This window comes from Mustela putorius, unplaced genomic scaffold (genome assembly GCF_011764305.1).
Source record: "Mustela putorius furo isolate JIRA1106 unplaced genomic scaffold, ASM1176430v1.1 tig00000198_pilon_pilon_pilon, whole genome shotgun sequence".
NCBI lineage: Eukaryota > Metazoa > Chordata > Mammalia > Carnivora > Mustelidae > Mustela > Mustela putorius.
This window is the reverse complement of record NW_025421311.1, coordinates 1595240-1617694: the sequence shown is the minus strand read 5'-3', so window position 1 is coordinate 1617694 and position 22455 is coordinate 1595240. Positions and strand designations below refer to the sequence as shown.

Below are 22455 nucleotides of genomic sequence, written 5' to 3'. Positions count from 1 at the left end.
CTGTCCACCTGTTTGGGGCTCAGAATGCATGAGTTACAAATGTCCTCCAGCAGCCTGGTTTGTGGGGAGCTTGACTCTTGACCTGTGGGATGAGGCTGGAATCCCACAGGGTATGGATTTGGCCCTTGGGTCCCCTTTTAGAATCCTTTCTTCCCCTTAAACCATAAGTGATGATTGTCTTTTCCTCTAAAATCCTGTCATTGGGTTCTACCTCCCCACATGCCTCAAACCATCCAGAACAAGGGGTTTTAAAAAGTCACAAAGCACTTCAGCAACTATTTGGGGTGAGTTTGGACTTGGGATTTTTCATCCTCTTGATTCATTCATTCCTGGAGACTGGCCCAGCTTGGGTATGAAAAGTGCTTCCAGAATATGGTGTGTACCAATGAAGTTCAGTTTTGAAACAATACGTCTGGTGGCCATTCACACAATGGTAAAGTGTTATATTAAACTGAGGACTTAAGTATGTGCCATCAACAGTGGTTTTTCTAGACGTGTCTGTGGTGTGCTAAAGGCTGGACGGTAGAACAGAAAGGGTTAAAGGCGCTCTCTATCCTTGGGTTGTCTTCTGTGTTTTAGATGGCCCCTAGGTCTGCACAGTGAAGTGGTCAGGCACTGAAGCCAGACCTAGGGAGAGTGGTTTGGAGGTCGGGGGGCTCAGAATCTGCCCCAGACGCATACCGTCAGCTCTCAAATGCCCCTTCTAGAAAGTCCGACCCAGATCTCTGTTGGGGACCTGCTGTGTGTAGCACTGAGGCCCCTTCAAACTTTTTAATGGTGGGAATTACCTTACTCATTCTTGTCCCCAAAAGCTCTACTCCAAGTGACTTCAACGAGGGTTTGTAAAATTATTTTTAATAAAACTGTGCCTGCTTTCTACCAGAAAAACCCACAACTCTTGTATCCTGATGGGGGGATTCACTGAACACACAGCAGATGGAGAAGCCTGTGGTTGTCCCATTTGGAGAGAAGGAGGAAAATAGGACTGGTGCCGCTTTAAGCCAGACAGCCCATCCAGCCAGACTTACAGATGACCCCACAGAGTGACATGGATAAATAAATAGCTGCACAGCTAAAAACAGTGACAGAATTCCTAACTGCAAGGTTTGGAAATGGAAGCCATTTCTCTTTCTGCAACAGAGCTTCCAAATTAATAAGACCAGCTAGGAACTAGCAGATAATAAAATCTGCATCACTGATAACAAAGCCTGTTGGTTGCAAATGTAACACCCCTGCTATTTTATAGTCTCTCTAATGAATACACAGTTATCACTTGCTTTCAAACGTTTGCACAGAGACCGATTCAGGAATTCAAGTCACTCATGCCACAAAGCTGCTTCCTATTCATACTTGCTTAAAATTACCCAGGAGAATAATTGGTGTGTTTCTTTCCTCCTGTGGTTAAACATAACCCTGTTATAAGTTAATAAAAGTGACGATACCTTATTCATATTCAAAAGGCAGGCTCCTGCCGCTGCGACCACAAATCACAATAGGTTAATCTAACATCAAATATGCATCACCAGGGCTGCTTAAAAGGAGCATCTGGCCCAAAACTCTACGTCGTAACCCAGTAGCAGACATTGCAAAAAGCCAAAGGGACTTCAGATTAGTATCTCCACGATGAGTAAGTGAAGAACCAGGTGAGGACAGAGCCGTCCGAGACTTCAAGGAGTTTTCGTGATGGCGTGGGGGGACGCTCCAGGTCTGTTGACTCAAGAATAGAATAAACCACTTGAGAGGTCCACATGTCCATCCACTCAATAGTAGTGGAGGACCTCCAGCGTACTGAGTGCCGGGCCAGGGACTGGGGGTGGGGGTAGAGAGGGACACGTGCCTTCGCTTCCTGCCTGGAAGTTACATTTAACTTAGAGAAATGAGCCAACGAATCACAGAAGAAACCTGCTGCTTGAAACTCTTGATGTTCCTGGATCTCCTGGAGATCGTAGGGACCCCGTCCTCCCCAGGGAACACCATGGAAGCAGAGTGAGTGAGTCTGGATCCCAGACGGGGAGCTGTGCAGACAGGAGTTAGACCTGGAAATTACCACGACCTGGAACCCAGGGAGGGCTTCCATGAGGGGCTCACCACTGGGCCGAATACCGTGGAGAGATGAGGAAAAGACCTGATTCGGATCGGATCGGCAATGTGGGGGTCATTCGGGGAAAAATGAAGGCCGTGAAGATGATGGTTGTGAAAATTGGGGGAGAATAACAAAAAAGGGGAGGAAAAATGAAAGGGGAAGTAGGTTGGATTTAGGAAAGAGCTTTAAGATGAGAAACACGGTGTTGCCCCATGGGAGTGACCCAGAGCGGGGCAGTGAGTGCTGGAGACTGAGGTGCACGGGGAGCACGGACACGCGGGGAGCACAGACGCCCGGGGAGCGCTCCATCTTCCGTTGAGGGGTGTGCGAGGGAGTGAACAAAACCCACCCACCCCCTTCCTCTCCTGCCCAGCTGGTTGAAAGGTCTGCCCCAGTCCCTGTCTCTGAACGACTGAGCGTGGACAGCCTCGCCCTCTCCCCGCCCCGTGGGAACAAGCTGGCCAAGCGCGTGGGTTCGGGACCTTCCCTGCTTGTTCTGTACCAGCCCCCAGAACAACCCGCAGAGCCAAGGAGGAAATTCTGATTCCGGTGCCGGGTCATCCCTACTCCAAACATTAAATTGCCCTAAATTTCTTTCACTGATGTCCTGCCTTTGCGAAGTCGGCTTCTGGCAGTTTCTGTGGTAAAATGCAATTACTTCGTGAAAATCCGTGCGGGACCGAAATGAGGGCCGCCGCGCGGAACTGGATTCCAAGTACGGGGAAGGGCTGCGGGGCCGACAGGCACACTTCATCCAGTAGAATGCAATTACGGCTGTTTAAGAACGAAACACATTTTCTTCAAATAAGGGAATAGGATCATCCAAAAGAGCTGGTCTGTCTGGGGCACAAAGACGTGAAGGTCTGTGGGTAAATACCGGGTCTCCTTCTGGATGGGATACAAGAAGTCTGTCCAATTAATCCCGATGTCTGGTACAGCTCTAGGGTAGAGCTGAGCATCAGCTTAGACAGAATTAGTCACAGGATCCACACTCCGTACTGGGAACTCACCTGCCCCCCCACGAATCAGCCTCTCACGCCCGTGTGTCTGCAGAAGGTAGCGCTGTGGTCAGCGTGAGCTAGAACTCTCCACCTCCGGCGTCGAGAGTCAACACGGTCTCACTGATCTGAGCACTGTCCCTGAGCTGGTGGACGGGGATGTTTGCGCTGAGGGATGGGCTCACCCTAGCACCCATGCCTGATCAACCACCTACAGATTCAGAATCTAGGACAGACCCTGGGGCTCGACGAAGCCCCACTTACGTCAGACATAATATGTACGTACAGTTGTGGACGGAGTTTCCTGAAGCCTCTGGGCGGTGGGAGACTTGTTCCATCCCAGGCGAATCTGTGTCTGTGCCTTTCCTGACCACCTATTCCTTGCCCGGTAGTTCCTCATCTTCTGGAAAGTGCACGTCACCACCTGTCACGCTGTGCGGATATGACAAGATGAGGCCATAGGCCTACAGAAGGCTTGTCAACGCTGTATGCTCGAGGTCTCCCACGTTCTCAGACTACCTCCCATTGCCTTTCTCTGTAGACTGCATAAATCCTTTAGCCCAAAGGGGATCCACGTTCAGAATTGTGCTGCACAGAAACACACACTAGCAAATAAAAGTAATTAATCTCAGCCTCTATTCACTTGAGTATTAAAGGGAATAGAGTATCTCACCCACGGAGCCATCACTAAAATTCAAAAGGGTCTCCTCATCTTGCTGGCTTTCTGCCCTAGAGTTTGCCTGTACCTCTCACTTGTCCAGACAGTCTGCACTCACAGGCTTTGCTTTTTCTGCTCCCCCAACCCCCCGGTCTGTAGCCCCCTCCCCACTGTGTGCAGCTCACCCCCTCCCTGCCGCAGCCCTGCTGCATGCTCCCCCTCCCCAGGGAGCCTGGACAGCCCAGTTCTCCTGCTCTGATTGCTTTTCTACCAGAAATCCTCATGGAGAAGTTCTGACAAATAAAAATGCCAAGATTTGAGCCAAATCTGTAGAGAAAATGCTTCGAGAAAGAGGGAGCTGGTTTGTTTTTTCTTTTTATTAGACTTTATTTACTTATTTGAGAGAGTCTGAGTACAAGCTGGGGGAGCAGCAGAGGGGGAAGCAGGCTCCCCGCTGAGCAGGGAGCTCCATGCGGGACTCAACCTCAGGACCCTGAGATCACAACCTAAGCCAAAGGCAGATGCTTAACTGACTGAGCCCCTCCAGGGTCCCAAGAGGGAACCAGTTCAACATGAAAGCCGCATGAAACCGTTGCACCTGTTCAGGCCCAGGGCTTGGACAGCGGTGTCCCTGAGGGGACACAGCCCAACCTCAGGGCTGACCACTCGCACACCATCATCAGAGGACTTGGTTTGGAATTCTCTCTCTATCGCTTGGGCTAGATGAGTGACCTTAGAAAACTCACCTCTGCTAAACTGCCATCATGTTCTCGCGTGCCGGATAAGACGCAGGACTTGCTCACGGCATCAGGATAGGACGCAGGGACCTGCTCATGGCATCGGGAGGGAGAACTAAGGTCCTCGGTGAGAGACGGCTGGCGTTGTACCCGGCCCCATGGTCCATGCACAGGCGCTGTCAGCTCCCGTTCCTCGGAACAGATTCCTGAGAATGTTGTCAAGGCTCTTCTGATGCCTTGCCTCTCCCCTCACATGGGTCGCTAACTCTACCTACAGCAGTTGCCCAAGGAGGAAATGGGGCGTCCGGTCCTTTCCTACATTCGGAGATCAGTTAGTGATGTGGGAAGGTGCGAATGGCTGGGAGACCCCAGGGGACGTTTCCATAGCCCAGGGGATAAATAGAAAAGGGGTTCTCCCCTCTCCTCGGCAGAAGGCACTGGCTTATCACTCTGAAGTAGATGTGAGGGCTTTGAGGGACACAATAGCCTGTTCTCTGTCCCTGGATATGGACACATCCTTCCCCTGAGGTCACTCTAGCCAGACTAGACTGCTGCTTCCTGGAAGGAATGAACAGAAAAACCAGCATGTCCACATTCTCCCCCTTCTAGTCCCTGCAAGTCTCCAGAAAAGGGCCCGGGGCCTTCCCATGACCATGATTTTATGTGATCTGTGACCAAGCATTGGCCAAAAAAGGAAATAAAATAACGGGAGTACATTTGGAAGGGCACAGAGGACCGAGGAGGAAACTCCAAGGTCAGTCTTGTATTTAGTGAAGGCCAAAGGGTGGGACTTTACCACAGGTCATCCCTCAAGTCCTCTAGAAGACGGGATTAAGGCCCTAATGCTGGGTGTGGACGGTCCCTAAGCCCCGTAGGAGGCAAGGAAGCATGCAGAGCTGACCAGCGGGGCCCAGCGTCTAACATATGGGTCCTGCCCAGGGAGCAGCAGAGGCCCAGCTGCCACTCAGCCGGTGTCTTCTAGAAATAGCAGATTCCTCTGTGGGAGAGAAAAAGGAAGAGCCACAAGCGCCTGCCCGGTGGGGAGCTATCCAGTTCGGGAGGGCCGAGGTCTGACCCCGCACCACTTCCCATTCTCACCCAGGCTCGGAAACTCCGCTGAAGTAGCTTTTGAAAATAGCTAGTTATTCACATACCAAAAAACGACCTCCTCTAAACCAGCCCTTCGGCCCAGCACACCCTCCCCACGTCATGTCTGCTGCGTGTGTACAAACACACGTGTGCATGCACACATACACACCCCTCTACAAAGCTGAGCCTGGACGAAGCTCTGCTCCCTCAGACGTGCTCTAGGAGTCAGGACTTCCCTGCAGTCATTCTGACTTTTGCTGGGGACATCAGGGTAGCTGGGTCTGTAAGGGTCCTTCCTTGGGATCACAAGATCTTACAAGACTGTGGTCCCCAGATTTTCCCTGATGCCTCCTGTTCTAGGCGAGATGGCTGAGCCTCTGGGAGGTTCCGTGACTGTCCCCTCCTAGTCACAGAAGCAGTTCGTGTCCACACCTGGTCCTGATCCTCTGCCCAGGGGCCACACAGTGTGTGCCCTTTTTATCCGATCACAGTAGGAAAAAAATTCTGGCTCATTCCTGCCCGTGCGGTGGGCCTGAGCTCCTGCAGACAGCAGGGCCGGCGGCGGCATTCCTTCTCTGATACCTCATGCACTTTCTCACTGAAAGCCGACTCCTCGCCTCAAGTGCATTAAATGCCATAATCTTCCTATAAATTGGATTTAGGAATAGATTCTCGATGATGAACAACATTCCATCGGAATCCCTTCCTCCACGATGAGAAACTGAAGTTTACTTTGGATGTGTTGTCTGTTGATGACGACTGACTGTAAATGTAGGCCCATTAGTGAGCAAATAAAGCACCGTGTTAGGAGAGAACCTAATACACGGCCGTCTTCATAAATCTCCTTTCATCTTGCCCCGACACTGGTTTGGAAGAATTAAAGAGGGCATTGAAAATGCATTAGGTAAATGGCGATATTAACGCTTAAGTTGTTGCCGGCCTTTGTGAAAACATGAAAAACAGAAACCTACCTTGGGAAGCAGGTACCAGCTGAAGGAGGGGGTGCTTTCCTCTCAGGCCTCCCTGGAACGTAAGGATCCATGACCAACCTCATGACGGGGGAGCTCCGGCCGGCCCCTGCCCAGCCCGAACAGCTTCATTTGTCATGTCTGCCTGTGCGAGCGCCGTTGAAAATGTTAAATTGAAGTGTTTGCAGTCAGGGAAGGTAGAAGGGAGGGAGGAAAAACTCGAAAAGCCATGTCTTTTTGCCTATTTTAGGTCAAGAACCATGACCTCTGCCTAGGCTCATTGTTATTTCATTGCAGTGGTATGAAAAAAACAATGAAATGCTGAACATTTATCAAGCAACCCTGAAAAACCTGTGTTCCCAAAGAAGGTACAGCTAGACGCAGATTAGTGGAACAGATTCTAAACATGTAAATAGGTCAAATTGTGTATAAATGTGTAAAGTCAGATTGAAAGGGTTTTCGAGGTTGAGACAATGGACTAAATCATGGGGGGGTTGCAGAACACAGATTTTTTAAGTTGTTGGATTAGTTGGCTTCTCCAGAAAAAAACAGTAGCGAGATATGTGGGGGTATATATATATATATGGATTATAAAGAATTAACTCCTACAGTCATGTAAGCAGCCAAATCTCAAGACCCAGTTGGCAAGATGGTGACTCACGATGACCAGTGGTATCCTTCTAGTCTCAAGGCCAGAACTCAAGACCCAAAAGAGCCCATGTTTGAGTTGGAGGGAGGAGGTGGCAGAAAACCAACATCCTGATCAGAAGCAGTCAGGCAGGAGGACTTAATTACTTAATTCCCTTTTACTAGAGAAAGAGTTGGCATCTTTGTATTCAGGCTTTCAACTGATTGGATGAGGCCCACCCACGTTGGAAGAGGGCCATGTTCTTGACTGTTTTAAATGTAAAACCCATCCAAAAACACTCTCCTAGAAATACCCAGAACAATGTTAAACCAAATATGCGGGCACTCCGTAGCCTAGGTGAGTTGGCACATAAAATTAACCATCACCATTGTCAACATTGATCCCAAACTAATGAAAGATTAAAGTAAAAAGAGGAAGCACAAAATAACTAATAAGATGAATATTGTTCTCTTTCCTGGCATGGGGAAGGCCTTTGAAGATCATGGATGACTACAAAACCCTCTTTAAAAAAAAAACAAACAGGAAATTTAGTTATGTAAGTGCTCAGTTACAACAATAATCTGTGCCTTTTACTTTGCTTTACTGGTACTCAAACTTTTTAATGACCGCAAATTCTGGAGAAGAAAGGATTACATTTAGTTTCCAGGAATTACTTCAACTTTCCTGTCCAGTATGAGCCAACGAATTCCAATCCTCATTTCTGTTCTGAAAAGATTGCCTGGGAGAGAATGCATCGGGGGGTCCAAGGAATCCTCCCCGCTCTTAGGGTAAATAATCAAATGCTTAGCTAAGTCGAAGTGCACAAAAAGAGCAATACTGAGTTTCTAGAACTTGCCCCAAACTACACCTGTTGGAGCTCTGTTTCATTTTTGTTGTCCACGGTAACATATGGTATGTCATTGTTTCCCACTCAGCATATAAATTTTAAGGTCATCCCAAAGTCTACAGATTCTTTCCAGGAAGTTAATCCATAAACAAGGTGTTATTGGCATATGCAAAAGGAGTCAAAGTTGGGGACAGGTTTAATGACAAACCTGCTTGGACTGCTTTGCTCCTAATGCTGGAATGTTGCATTTTATCTCAAATGGGGGGACCATTTCTGCCTGCAAATAACTGGGATTTTTGGACCTAGTCCATAGAAGCTTGTTTCTATTGAGTGTTTCTCTGCAGTGATACAATGTGCAATGTAGCTTGATGGCCATTTTAGGAGCCGTATGAATTGGACTGCCATCAAGATTCGCAACACTGGAACCGAAAGCTGAGCGGCATTCCTCTTCAGTTTCAATGCTGCGCTTTGATAAGGGAAGAAAATGATTGTTTCTCCCTTTTGTCCTTCTGGAATTTGATGCAGCCTCATTGTCCCCTGTGAGACAGGTCCATATAAACGGCACATCTGCCAAGAGCTCGGCCTTGCTGACGGGTGGTGTGACCCATAGGGAGAAAACTGGGAAAGGTGGTAAGAGCCCAGATCTGCCCGGTGCCCACTGGCAGAGGGAAAGACTACTTGGTGGTGTGTGGGAGCCACCCCGGGGTGGGAGGGATCCAAATGTGCACACATGTTCTGTAACAACATGTTAGCAGTGTGAAATAGGCCACTGGAGAGATGTTGACAGCACGGAGATCGGAGAAGGCTCCAGGTCAGGAGGACTGGCTATTAGTGACGTAGCGAAACCACCCCCTGACTGTGCAGTAAAGGCCTCAGAGATGGGAGAGTTGTACTGGGAAATCTAGTAACGTAGGCTCCTACCCCAGGCCTGGAAAAGGAGCATTTGAATGCTGGTCCCAGCTATCTGCTTAATGGACAAATGGACTTACAGCCTTGAAAAAGTCACATACCAGTCACACATTAAAGAAGGTGAAAATTAACCCCTGTTGTCTTAAGTCCAAACTCCCAGGTGCTTCTTTGGAATAACCTGTCATTATTGCTTGTTGAGTATTCCTCTCTTTCTCTCGTGGATTTTGAAAAATAACATGATTTGATCCATTTTGTTAAAATCATTAGTGTAAGAAGCAATTCAAAGAAGTGTTGGATAAGATCAAAGCTGCAAACTTTAAAGCAAACTCCGTGTTAAGACTGATTGCACCTCAAGGACTGTTCCCTAGACCCCAAAGCCTAAGGGAAAGATCAATGCAGATACGTTCAACCCTTGCATTCTGATGCTTGCAAATCACGTTTCTTTATTTTGCATTTGGTATATTTTGCTATGACTCATCTAGCTGTATTTCTTAAGTTCTTAAATTTTAGAATAGTTACACATACTCAAAGAAATTAGAAATTTAGTATGAGGGTTTCTACATACCGTCTGCCGAGTGTCCCCTATTGTTACCATGTTGTACCCCCATGGTCTATAGTTGACAACTAAGAAGCCAGGATTGGTTCATTGTTCAACTCAACAGTTCATGAAGATCTCCCCAGGTTCTTCTCAACACCTTTTCTCTGTTCCAGGATCTTCTCCAGGATTCTGTATTACACTGAGTCATTAGATCTCCGTAGCTCGCTCTCTGTCAAAATTGTCCTGTCATTGATGACCTGAAAATTTTCAGAGGCACTAATGAATGTTTTTCTAGAATGTCCTTCAATTTGGGTTTATCCATGGTCTCTCTCATGTTTATACTAGAGTCCTGGGTTTGGGGTAGGAAGACTGTAAAATTAAAATGACATTCTCGGGCACCTGGGTGGCTCAGTGGGTTAAGCTGCTGCCTTCAGCTCAGGTCATGATCTCGGGGTCCTGGGATCGAGTCCCACTTCGGGGGGGTCTCTGCTCAGCAGGGAGTCTGCTTCCTCCTCTCTCTGCCTGCCTCTCTGCCTACTTGTGATCTCTCTCTGTCAAATAAATAAATAAAATGACATTCTCGTCCTATCATGTCAAGGGGACATGAGATCAATATGACTTCTTCCTGATGACGTGGCCCTCCATCTCCTAGATGGGGCGAGTTTTGCCAGGAATCTACTATGAAGGTACACCACTCCCCAACCTGCTCTTTGGAAGGAGATCAGCAAGTGTAGCTCCCAGTCACTGGGGCTAGAGTAGGGTGTGGAGGGGAGAGAGGAAAAGCTAAGTTCCATCTTCTGGAGGGAGCAAATACATACATAAACTTTCTGGATTCTTCTACATGGGCGTGTAATCTCTTCACTTTTCTATTCAATCATTTAGATACGGTAAGAGGGGTCCATGGGAAATTACATATTTTTTTGTGTTATAAAATTCATAGTTTATGCACCATGCCCAGCGCTCCATGTAATACGTGCCCTCCTTAATACCCACTACCAGGCTCACCCAACCCCTAACCCCTCTCCTCCAAAACTGCTGGTTTCTCAGAGTCCACAGTCTCTCATCATTCGACTCCCCCTCCAGTTTCCCCCAACATTGGTATTTACATTATACCTTAAGTTATAATCCAATATATCTTCTTTACTTTATTTCTAAAGTTTTTCCAACTTTGGCCATTGGCAGTACTCATTCTACTTTTGCAAAGTACTCTTCACTCTTAAAGGCTAAAAAAATTCTGAAGTTTCATTTTTATAAGGAACAGAAAATGAAAAATTTGTTTCCTCAGAAACAAGGCAACTCAATGGAATCAGGGTGGCCAACTGATGAAATGAGTGATTTTTTTTTTTAAAGCATCCACATTTATTAAAAAGGACAAGTTTTTAAAAATATTTTGTCTCCAGTAATTATTCCAATTGGAGGGAGCAAAGTTACATTAAAATTTCTGAAAGTAGTGTAACGAAAATTTTTCTGGAGTGATTTTTGTCCAAAGGTGGTGAATACAAGGTGTATATTAGGTCATGAAGAGAACGCAGCAGATTTGCGAAGGGAGTTTAGATATAGTATTTAAAAGAGAAAGTGTAATTTTTCCAATGTATCTCTCAATCAAGTCTCACCAGTATGTCATGAACCAATTCCGTGTAGATGCGTGTGTATCTAGCTAGAGATGTACTGTGTATTCGTATCTATATGTGTTTCTGGGGGTGTGGGGGGAGTGAGATCTACGGAAGGGGTGACTGCAAGCCAGCTGATCCAGAGTCCAAAGGGTCGGCCACAGGCTGCACACCCGATGCTTCCAAAGGCACTTCCTGGTTGACGGACTTCCTCGTCCTCAGCAGAGGTCACCCTTGCTTCAGTTAAGGCCTTCAGCTTCTTAGAAGGACCTGCCACGTAACGCAGGGTAGTTAGCTTCAATCACAGTCACCAACGGGAATGATGACTTGAAAAATGATGTCAGTTTCACAGAAACCTCCAGGAGAAGACCTGGCCAAGACTCGGTGCTGTGACCTAGCCAAGTGGACACCTAAAATAAATTAACCATGTTGTGGTAGGAAAAAGTGTTCTTTGTGAAAATTCTAATTCTCGAGGCCATGGATAGAGGGATTCTATTTCGTCTTATGATCCCAGCTTCCGTGTCTAGCCGGGTGCTTTGTCCTGGGAGAACCCCTGATGAATATTTGTTCAACTGAATTGCTTTCATATTCGAGAGCAGTGATGGCTGCTATTTTTGAGTGAGTCCTGTGGGTGCCATTATCTGTACAGTTTCTCCCGTTCTCAAAATGCCTGCGAAGCAGGAGGGGTCTACCCCTAGTAAGCTGTAGAGATTCGAATTCAAGGCGGCCTGTCTTCAAGGCCTGTTTTCTCTGCTTTAGGGTTGGCAAGTGGGTCCAGCCCCTTTTGTGGCATCTGGTCCATTGTGTTGCAAGCGGATTGTCCATTCCCTCTTGCCCTCCCACAACAAGAAGCCTGGGTCACACACACAGTGAGAGGCGGGGAAGTGAATCAGCTTCACTCGACCAGAAGGACAATGGCTCTGAGAGGCTGTGGGGCCGTGTGCTGGGCCAGACCTCTGCCCGGTCTCTGCTGGTTCGCTACCCAACTTCAGCACCTATGAAACTCCACCTGCTTTCCATGTCCACCATCTGTAGAAAGAAGACTTTGGGAGGAGATCTTCAGGCTCTCGGCACTTTACTAACCCCTCTAGATCCCTGGTTTGGTTTCAAGCATTTACAAACACAAAGCATTCACATGCAGGGGCTTGGAAGGCCAAGGTCAAATTCCAACATTCCGATGAGCGTGTTCTTTGTCTTCTTATGGCTCTTCCAACAGCTCCATCCCAGACTTTCTGGTGCTTCCATCCTTATTGATTCCTCTTGGCTGTTCTGTCCTTGTGTCCTGTCCGTACATCTATCTGCAGCTCCCTCAAGCACAATGTAGATACTACTATGCCTGTAGAGCGCACACTCCTTTAAAAAGAGAGCATTAAACTTCCATCTCAAGAGCGCCAGCACTTCACAGGATACCGGGTATAATCATAAGAAACGCTCATGGGATGAATCAGGACTGAACGGATGAACGCCTGCTATCCCCTGTAGCTCCTGACACATTTTGGAGATAATGCAAGTTAATTAAGTTTGTAATGGATTATTTTGTTCAAGACCTTCCAGAATCGTTTAAAGGCATTAGATGTAATCAGAAGGCAGAGCAAGGCCGCGCTTGGGTGTGGAGAAGGGAGTGTTTTCACCTCCAGATGGAGACTGTGGAGAGTGCTCACTGGCGATACTTCTAGGGCTTTAATTTTATACGGGCTTTAAATTCCTAAATTGCAGGCAGGTCAAAGACGTGTTATTCTGAAGTTCCCTCTCTCTGTCAAGATACACTAGAGGGAGGCAGTGATTGGACTTGATTCCCAGGGTTATTGCTATCATCAAGCTTTACTAAGAACAGAGTGTAAGTCAAACCTTTGCTCGGGGTTAGAGAAAATACACAGAAAACAGGGTTCTTGCCATCAAAGTGCGGCCACTCGAGTGGAAAACTAGACTTCAGGTCCAGATGGTGCACACACAAGCACCCTCAGAGTGACTGTAGACGTGGCCTTTATCACAACCCCGGGAGCACCGTTGGAGCAAATCTTGGAGCCAGAGAACCTTGGGCACAGCCTGACTCAGATTTGGCAGCAGGAAAGGAGACAGAAGACCCCACGGGATAGAAGTGGGCAGGTTCTCAGGGTCAGAAACTCTCAAAAGGGCTACATCTCCAAAAGGATTAGAATTTGAAAAATAGGTTGATTGGGGGGGGGGTCCATTTTCCAAAGCATCCCAGTAGAGAGAAGAATTGGATGTGAAATTAGATGATTTTTATGTAGAAATCCCTTAGTTCTTATTGTGAAATATTTTAGCTACTGATCTAGGGGAAGTCATCAGAGACGGACATATCAGACTTGTAGATGACAGGCAGTTGACATCTGTCAGCATCTCCTAAGACAGAATCGGGATTCATCTTGACAAGTTAGTATTAGGAGCCTTAATCAACTACCTGACATTTAAACCCAAAGGACAAAAAATAAAAAATAAATAAATGGGACTACATCAAACTTAAATTTTTTGCACAGCAAAGGAAACCATTAAAAAAAAGGACAACCTACTGAAGGGGAGAAGATGTTGCAAGTAACCATTAGAAGGTTCTAGCCAACACACATAAAGAAATCACACAACTCCATACCAAATAATTGAATTAAAAAATGGGCAGAAAACCCTGAAGAGACCCTTTTCCAAAGATCTACAGATGGCCAACAGACACATGAGAAGGTGCTCAATGTCACTCATCACCAAGGAGATGCAAATCAGAAGCACAATGTATCCCCTCACTTCTGTCAGAATGGCCAGTATCAAAAAGACAAACAGCAAGTCTTGGCAAGGACACGAAGAAAACGGAGCCCTCCTGCGCTGTTGGTGGGAATGCAAACTGGTGCAGCCCCTGTGGGAAACAGCAGGGAGGATCCTCAAAAATTAAAATTAGAAACACCACATGGTCTAGAAATTCCACTTTCAGGTATCTAAAGATAATTGAAACACCATTTTGAAAGATAAGTACACCCCTATGCTTACCGCAGCGTTATCCACAAGAGCCCCCACATGGAAACCACCTACGTGCCCATCCGTAGACGGGTAAAGGAGACCGGTGCTGTACAGTAGAAACCGGCTCAACCATAAACAAATGAAATCTTGCCATATGTGACAAGATGATAGACCTAGAGGGCATTATGCTAAGCGCAGTAAGTCAGAGAAAGACCCATATCCTATGATTTCAGTTAGATGTAGAATGTAAAAACCAAAATAAATGAACAAAACAGAAGCTGACTTGCAGTTTCAGAGACAATCTGGTGGTTGGCTAAGGCACAGATGATACAGAGCAAGGGGAGGAAAAGATACGAAATACTTGTTGTAAAATAAGACCCAGAGAGGCAACATGTAGCAAAGGGCAGAGAGTTAATAATAATGTAACAATTCTGTCTGGGGATTGATCACCCAGATCACTTCATACCATATATAAAGTCGAATTCCTGTGTTGTATCCCCGAATAGTAACATTTTGTGATTTAGAAAATATTTTGATTTCTACTTCAGAGCCAAGAAAATTAGGTTCATGATTGTCACCAAAGTAAAAGTAACCGTAAAGTGTGCGGTTTCCAAGAATTGGCCTTTTGGTGTAAGAAATATTAGTGGAAGTATGGGTGATTGAAGATGTGGTTTTGGAAGATAAGCAGAACACCTGAGAATCTGAGTGCTTTTCAACCCTGAAAGTTCCATTCCACTCCATTCCTGATTGCATGGTTTCTGGCAAAAAGCCTGCAGTGATTCTCTGTCCTTCCAGGTGTCCCCCTCACTCTACTCTGCACCCCTAAATCATCGATAGGATTTTTCTTCATCTTTGATTTTCTGCAGTGGGACTGTGATACACCTAACTGTGATAGGTGAGGGTTTATTGTTGGCCAGTTGGCTATTTTTGTGGGTGCTTTGCTCTGGTAGTTGTTCTTGGAGGTTCCCAGGTCTGTAGGTGGTCACGTGTTAAGACTGTGGGAAAGCTCCCGGCCCTTATGACATCCAGCATTTGCCCTGTTCTGTCCTTTATCTCTTCCTACTATCAAAACCACGTGTGTGTTCTAGCTTTGATATTGTCCCACTGTACTTCCTCCTCGCCCCCTTTGCATTTCAGTAGAGGAACTTGGGTTGATCTCTGGCTCAGCTCAGACTCTTTCCTCAGCAATGCTGACTCAGCCAATGAGCCCATTAGAGACGGTCTTCCTCCGCTGTACTCGTGATTGCTGATGGGTCCTTTTAATTCTTTTTTGAAGTTTTCTTCTCTCTGCCTCTGTTACCCACATGGTTGTGCACATGGGTACTTTTTCCCTTAAAACCTTGGACATATTAGGGACTCCTGGGTGGCTCAGTCAGTTAAGCAGTTGCCTTCGGCTCAGGTCATGAGATCTCTTGGGATCGAGTCCCACATCAGGCTCCTGATTCAGCAGAGAACCTGCTTCTCCCTCTGCATGCTGCTCTCTCGCTCTCTCTCTGACAAATAGAATCTTTAAAAACATAAATTTAAAAAAACTGTTGACCTATCAATCATTAAGTCCATGATCTATCAAATTTTGTCAGTCATGTCTGATAATTCTGCTAAGTATCTCATAAATCTCCTAATTACTTTCCTGAGTCTGGTTCTAGCAACTTGGTGGTCATGGCTGGGGACAGGAAATGAAATGCTGAGAACACACGTCACCCGGGGCTTCTTGGGGACAACCAGACACGTCACTGTCCCTGCCAGCTGCCTTTACTCTAACTGACCCCACGCCAGGGCTCAGCTGGACCCGGGTGTAAGGTCTCCCATCAGCCTCCAAAGAGATTTAAATAACTTCTGCAAAGATTCCCAAGATGCTGTAAAATACGCTTCAAGAGGGTCGAACCGTATTACACCGGCTACACCAGATCACACGAGCTTTTGCACACATTATCTCTTACTTATGCATTTCATTACTTTTTTTAATATTCAAAACTGCCTGAGTGCAAGCAAGTGGCTGGTAAATAATACAACCTCTTCCCCTGTTACGGCTCAGTAGGAATTCCTCCGATGCACCGCACGGGTAATGCTGGGCCACGCACCGTGTGGGAGCTCATTAAAGGCGAACTCTCAGAAGCCACGTCAGAAAGGAAAACCATGTTTAATGAAATAAACATGGAGAGTTCAGGGCTCAAAATCTAGGAGGAAAAGAAAAAGAATCATAGGCTTATAGGAACTTTCCAGGGATCTCTCATGTTGACGTTTATGACAGCCTCGGGCCTAAGAAAAACTGTTCAGTGTCTTACTCTGGCTCAAACAACAGGAGTTCATGTGTGAAACTGGGACGTCTGTTACAAAGGTATGCAGACGCCTGCCGAGGAGCCGGTGCTCACTGGTCGGCCTGCCAAGTGCTCCATGCCACTGCAGATGCCGAGCATGAGCTTCCGAGGGGAGGCAGCCACCTCTGCCGGTGGTCCGCAGCCACTCGGGGCCATGTGAGCACGGAAACGAGGCAGCAAGTAGACCTGGGTCTGGTATGGCTCTGGCTTTGTGCAGTCTCATTTGCTGCTGCTCTAACTCAGCCACAGATGGGACGGGTGCCCCCCGGGGGTGGGTGGAAAGGCTGCTTCTTGAGCCCTGGCTTTGGACGGCTCACTTGTCAGCTAGAAAAGGAGGTGCGCTGGAAAAGGCAGGTGGAAAGAGATACATGGTCCTGCTTCTCAGAGCACGGGATTGGTTGGTTGGTTTGTTCGTTTTTAAGATGTTATGTGTCTGATAGAGGCAGCGGAGAGAACAAGCAGGGGGAGTGGGAAAGGGAGAAATAGGCTCCTCGCTGAGCAGGCAGCCGGATGTGGGGCTCAATCCCAGGGCCCTGGGATCATGACCTGAGCTAAAGGCAGATGCCTAATGACCAAGCTCCCCAGGCGCCCCTCGGAGTGTCTGTTAACGCACTGGCCTCCACAGAACAGTGGCCTTCTCTTGGCACTCCCTGCGGGCTGCTGGGGAATAGCGTGGTGCTGTGGAACGTCTTTGTGCCCGTGATCTCTGTTTGATCCTCCCTTGAAGGTGCAGGATGTCTTGAAATCACCCTACTGGTAGCAGGACAAGGTCTGAATGCCAAAGGAATCATGGCCGGGATCCCCCGGGAGGTCGGGTGGTGAGGAGGAGACCAGGCCCCCTCCCCTTGTGTTGACAAATCCTAAATTCATTTCCTAGCTGTGAGACCTTGGATGTTCCTGAAATGATACGAGCCTCCATTTTCAATGGGAATAAGAGGACACACCTTTCCAGATGGCCGTGACACTTGATGGATGTTCTGTAATGATTGCCTTCAACTTGTCCTGGGCCTCATCAGCACCAACAGCTCTGCTCTGGAACGCCCTCTGGGGGGTGACTTTGGTCCAGGGTTCCCAAGGCAGGGTGAGTCAGCTGCAGCCCACGTGGCCCATTCTGGGTCCATGCCCAGAAGAGTCCTAGTGAGTGTGTAAGTGACCTCCCTGGGTGTTCCCTAGAACTGTCCTGAATCCTGGGAAATCTTTAATGCATTTCCAGGTCCCCTTCTTGGACGTCATATAATCTTCAGACAATATACAGATGTACTTGCTGGGATCCTCCTCCTCTGGGTCCTAGAAGTCCAGAGGTACAGGGGGGCTTGGAGGGGAAGCCTTCTATTGCTTTGCAACCTGGGTAAAATCCGAAAGGGGTCCTGTACGGAGTACAGAGAGCGGCTGAAGGCAGGTGGCTGCAGACCGGCAGACGGCAGGCTTCATAAGCAAGGGAACTTTCATAGGAGACTTTTCTTGGGCGGCTGCCAAGAAGAGTAGATCTGTGCACATACCTGCCGGAATCTAGAGGGTTTCTGCTGAGGCTTTAATGAGGTCCAGTCATGTATATAGTCCGGGTGGTCTCAATAACACCTTGCTTTCTCAAGGCTGCCTTTTAAAGAGCTTCCAGAATGAGAACAGTAGACAGAATGTGCCTTCCAAGGACAGGGGGAGGGAGTCAGGAGCCTCTCATCACCGAGGTCCAGGTCCTGGGTTTACCAGTGCTCATGTCCTGTATGTGACCTCCCCAACACCTTCCAGTCCACCAACCAAGCTCTCATTTATGAGAACAGCGAATCCATCACTGCAGGGTTTTTTCTTCTCTTTGAAAGGTAGCAAGAGGTCTTCTTGGGTTTAACATTCGTATAGCTCTGTTAGAAAAATTCTAGAAATAGTCACTCAGCACTGAGCCCTGATGAATGGTGCCTGGAGCCATAGGCAAGTCGGTCAGTGCCATTGAATCGGGTGTCCTGTGATGATGGACTGTCCTAGTGTCGGTACTGCCAGCATGGGGGACCCTCGCCACACGGAGGTGATGTCCGCCATGCTGGACGGTGCAGGTCTGGGCTGCGGATTCCCTTTCCCTCGATATGAAGCCTGAAGCGGAGGAAGATTACTGACACCACGGGGAAATCTATGTATTACTTTTATCTATTAAACTTCTCTGGCCCTCAAGGTTTTCCAAAGAAACTAGGGTCCCCATTCAGTACAAAGGCCACATTAATAAGCCATAATCCCCCAAGCAGGATCCCTTCACTGTGCTGTGTTTGGGGAATTTGCCATCAAATATTTCAAAACCAAGCTTCTTAGAATAAAGTGTGAATAGAGTCCATCCCATATAGGGTGTTCGACAGTAGGAGTAATTTATGTCGAAATCACTGGGCCTGAGGGGCCGAATCGGAGGGACGTCTTCTATGCCTTTGACCTTCCTGCTGCTCTGAATGTACTGCACCTGCCATTGTCTTGTCCTAAACTGTAACTCCCCACCGTCACATCTTTAAAGCTTACACATAAATAGTACTTAATAGGTCAGGCACTATTTTAGGACAACTCTCTTGCCTACCCATCTTCCCAGTATAAAACAGCCCACACAGCAATGCACTGAAACTTTTATTGCTCATGGAGGATTGACTTTTGCTGCCCCCGAGGCATGGCTACGGAAGGGTCACCTGGGAGCGGAGCATCAGGCAGAGTGTGGAGCAAGGCAGGCAGAGCAAAGTGCCACCAGACATGAAGACGGTATTGGTCTGTCCAGGTGCCCTACAGATGTTCCCGAAATATGCCAGAGCATATAATGCAGCATGCTCTGGGCAGCAGACAGTAGGTTACAGTGTATATGCTTTTGCCAGACGGTAGTGCTGCCGAACTGTCTTTCTTGGTGCTGCTTGCATTGTGCAGTTCAATAATTTGATTTCTTGAGCGTAACCCACTGAAGTTGTAATGTTTGAAAATGTGCATACAGGGGGCCTGGGTCGCTCAGAGGGTTAACCTCTGCCTTCGGCTCAGCTCATAATCTCCAGGTCCTAGGATTGAGCCTTGCATTGGGCTTTCTGCTCAGCGGGGAGCCTGCTTCCCTCTCTCTCTCCCTGCCTCTCTGCCTACTTGTGATCTCTCTTTATGTCATATAAATAAATAAAATCTTTTTATAAAAATGTGCACAAAAATGTATGCACATCATTACTCTCTCATGTCTGTATTCTCCCCCTTCCCAAAATCATTCTGTCGTCCTCTGAACCCAATCCATTCTTTAAATGTTCCTTCTCGGGGCGCCTGGGTGGCTCAGTGGGTTAAAGCCTCTGCCTTCGGCTCAGGTCATGATCCCAGGGTCATGGGATCGAGCCCCGCATAGGGCTCTCTGCTCAGCGGGTAGCCTGCTTCCTCATCTCTCTCTGCCTGCTTCTCTGCCTACTTGTGATCTCTGTCTGTCAAATAAATAAATAAAATCTTAAAAAATAAATAAATAAATAAATAGATGTTCCTTCTCAAACACACACAAAAAAACAAGAAGCAAAACAAGGGCTCCTTGTGGTTCAGTGGTTAAGCATCTGCCTTTGGCTCAGGTCATGATCCAGGGTCCTGGACCTGAGACCCACGTTTGGCTCCCTGCTCCACCGGGAGCCTGCTTCTCCCTCTGCCTATGTCTCGCCCTACTTAACTTCTCTCTCTGACAAAATCTTAAACAACAAGCAAAACAAAACCCTTCCCTACTATTCCCCATTCATTCCCAAAACCACACATCTCTCTCTGCCTAAAAAAGGCAGCCAGAGCTGGAACCATGACCAATTTCCCAGTCGATCCTGAGCTCTGTTCATTCTGAGCTCTGTTTCCCCATCATCACTCTTGCCACAGTGTCCGTGGGCCAAACACGATGAATGAACCCACGAGTCCGAAGGCACATTTGAACGGGCCCCACTTCCCCCATGAAGATCTCTGGATCCGGAAGGCACCAAGGAAGGGTATCCTAAATGTTTCTGTGGGTGTTAGGGTAACTGGCTATCATCCTACAATTATGAGAAGTGACAGGGGCTGCCGCATCAACACGTCCAGAAAGACTCCCCCTGCCCCCCTTCCTTCCCCACTCAGAAGAGAACATTTCCTTATAGAACCATGCAGGAGTCCGCATCAGGCACTGGAGCAGGGTTCTGAAGAAAACAGAAGCCAAGGACCCTCCGTTGGTCTCTCACCCGTCCTAGTTACTAAACTGTTGCCTCTTGTTGGGAACTCGGCCTTGAAGACTGCAGTTGCTGCTGCTGGAGCTGGGGCTCTGGTCCCCCATTTCTGCTCTGCCGGCCTGTCAGTGCCAGGTTCTGCCACTCGGGGTGCTGGCGGGACGCTGCCTTCCTGGGGAGAGAGAGGCACCTGCTGTCGGCTTTGCTGCCTGTGGGGTTCCCCCGTGGCTGCAGGGGTGCTGGCAGAGATCCCCCCGGGACAGTGCTCCGTCCCAGTAGCACCAGTTCCCAGTAACAGGTGACTCCATTCTTGGTTTTTCCAACACTCATGGGCACCACGTCATCACTCCTCACCGGCCAGCCAGAGCCCAGAGCCCCAGCCAAGCTGTGCTCCCTCCGTGGACATCTGGCACCCAGGGCCAGGGGGCCCTCCTCTGAATTTCGAGGTCTTCACAATTTCAACCTTTCACTTCTGTGCCTTCAGTCCTAGGGAGTGGTGGCTGCTTAGGGAGTCACATGTTGACCCCTATCGTTAGGATTAATGACTTCAATCTAATGATCCATTCTTACATATCAAGTTCTCATTCTATCAAATTCAAGTGTCAGGTGCGGTTTCTGTCTCTTGACCGATGACTGACTTATGCAGTGGTCATTTCAGCGAATGACCAGGGATCCAAGATGTGCCCAAACGTAAGGATCCATTTCCCCAAGCAGCAAACTGAAAATTTGACGAGCCCCTGCGGTGCCTGGGGGGGGGGGTCCCCCCCCCACCCCAGCAACGGGAGAGTGCGGTCTCGTGGAAAAGTCCACAACACCACAACAGGCACCCAAGGCACAGTCCTTGGACCATTGCTTTCCTTGTCCTCCAGACGGCAAGCTCTGTGAGGGCAGTGATCGGTCTCCTCCCTGGCTCTCCCCACAGGGCTGTTGTTTATCTGATGGACAGGCGGACAGGTGGATGGATGAGTGAATTAAAAAAAAAAAAAAAAAGTGAGCACTTCGTGCAATTTCAGCTGACAGCACATTTAACAGTACCAAGGGTTTCCCTATAAAATGAAAATTCAAAAATCTAAAGTGGAAAATAATCCCTTTAAAAATGTAGAGGTGGAGGGGCGCCTGGGTGGCTCAGTGGGTTAAGCCGCTGCCTTCGGCTCAGGTCATGATCTCAGAGTACTGGGATCGAGCCCCGCATCAGACTCTCTGCTCAGCGGGGGGGCCTGCTTCCTCCTCTCTCTCTGCCTGCCTCTCTGCCTGCTTGTGATCTCTGTCAAATAAATAAAATCTTTTAAAAAAAAATGTAGAGGTGGACTCCCCATATCCCCTCTTCTGTCCCCTGAATTTCTGCCTCATCTGTTTTCATGCATCCTTGCAAGATCTTTAGGGCCCTGGTTCTGGTAACATTATTAATTACCTTAAAACATCATTCAACTGTAGCAGTTTTGGCAATCTTATTATCTCGGAAGGACAAGGAGCAAAGATTAGTTGTTTTATCATTTAAGTAATGAGATTTTTACACTTCTCTAAAGAGATTTATGAGAGTAATTAGTCTAAGCAGGAGTTTCCAGCAGGAGCATTATTAGGTGTAATAATTAACCTTAGTGGGGCGAGGTACTGACTAGTGACTTAGTGATCACTGAGGAGGGCGTGAAATTTCAGTTTCGGGCAGATAAATGTATTACTAATAACTATTTAATAAAACACTACATTATAAAATTGCCGGGACGCCTGGGTGGCTCAGTTGGTTAAGCAGCTGCCTTCGGCTCAGGTCATGATCCCAGCGTCCTGGGATCGAGTCCCACATCGGGCTCCTTGCTCCGCAGGGAGCCTGCTTCTCCCTCTGACTCTGCCTTCCACTCTGTCTGCCTGTGCTCACTCTCGCTCTCGCTGGCTCTCTCTCTGACAAATAAATAAATAAATAAATCTAAAAATAAAATAAAATAAAATAAAATTGCCA

The 22455-nt window shown here is 47.7% G+C and overlaps 1 long non-coding RNA gene across 7 annotated transcripts in view; it reads right to left on the bottom strand.

The window, feature by feature from the left end:
* Positions 1–22455, bottom strand: part of LOC106007049 — a 56320-nt gene that overhangs the window by 12636 nt on the left and 21229 nt on the right. For 3 of the 7 annotated variants that reach the window (XR_006605944.1, XR_006605947.1, XR_006605948.1), the window contains 3 exons: positions 16043–16206; positions 4486–9712; positions 3368–3513 (listed from right to left, as the gene is read on the bottom strand). This is a non-coding gene — a long non-coding RNA (uncharacterized LOC106007049). Of the gene's footprint in view, positions 1–3367; positions 3514–4485; positions 9713–16042; positions 16207–20516; positions 20674–22455 lie in introns of all 7 variants that reach the window. The other 4 variants (XR_006605945.1, XR_006605949.1, XR_006605946.1 and 1 more) reach the window with 2 other exon arrangements.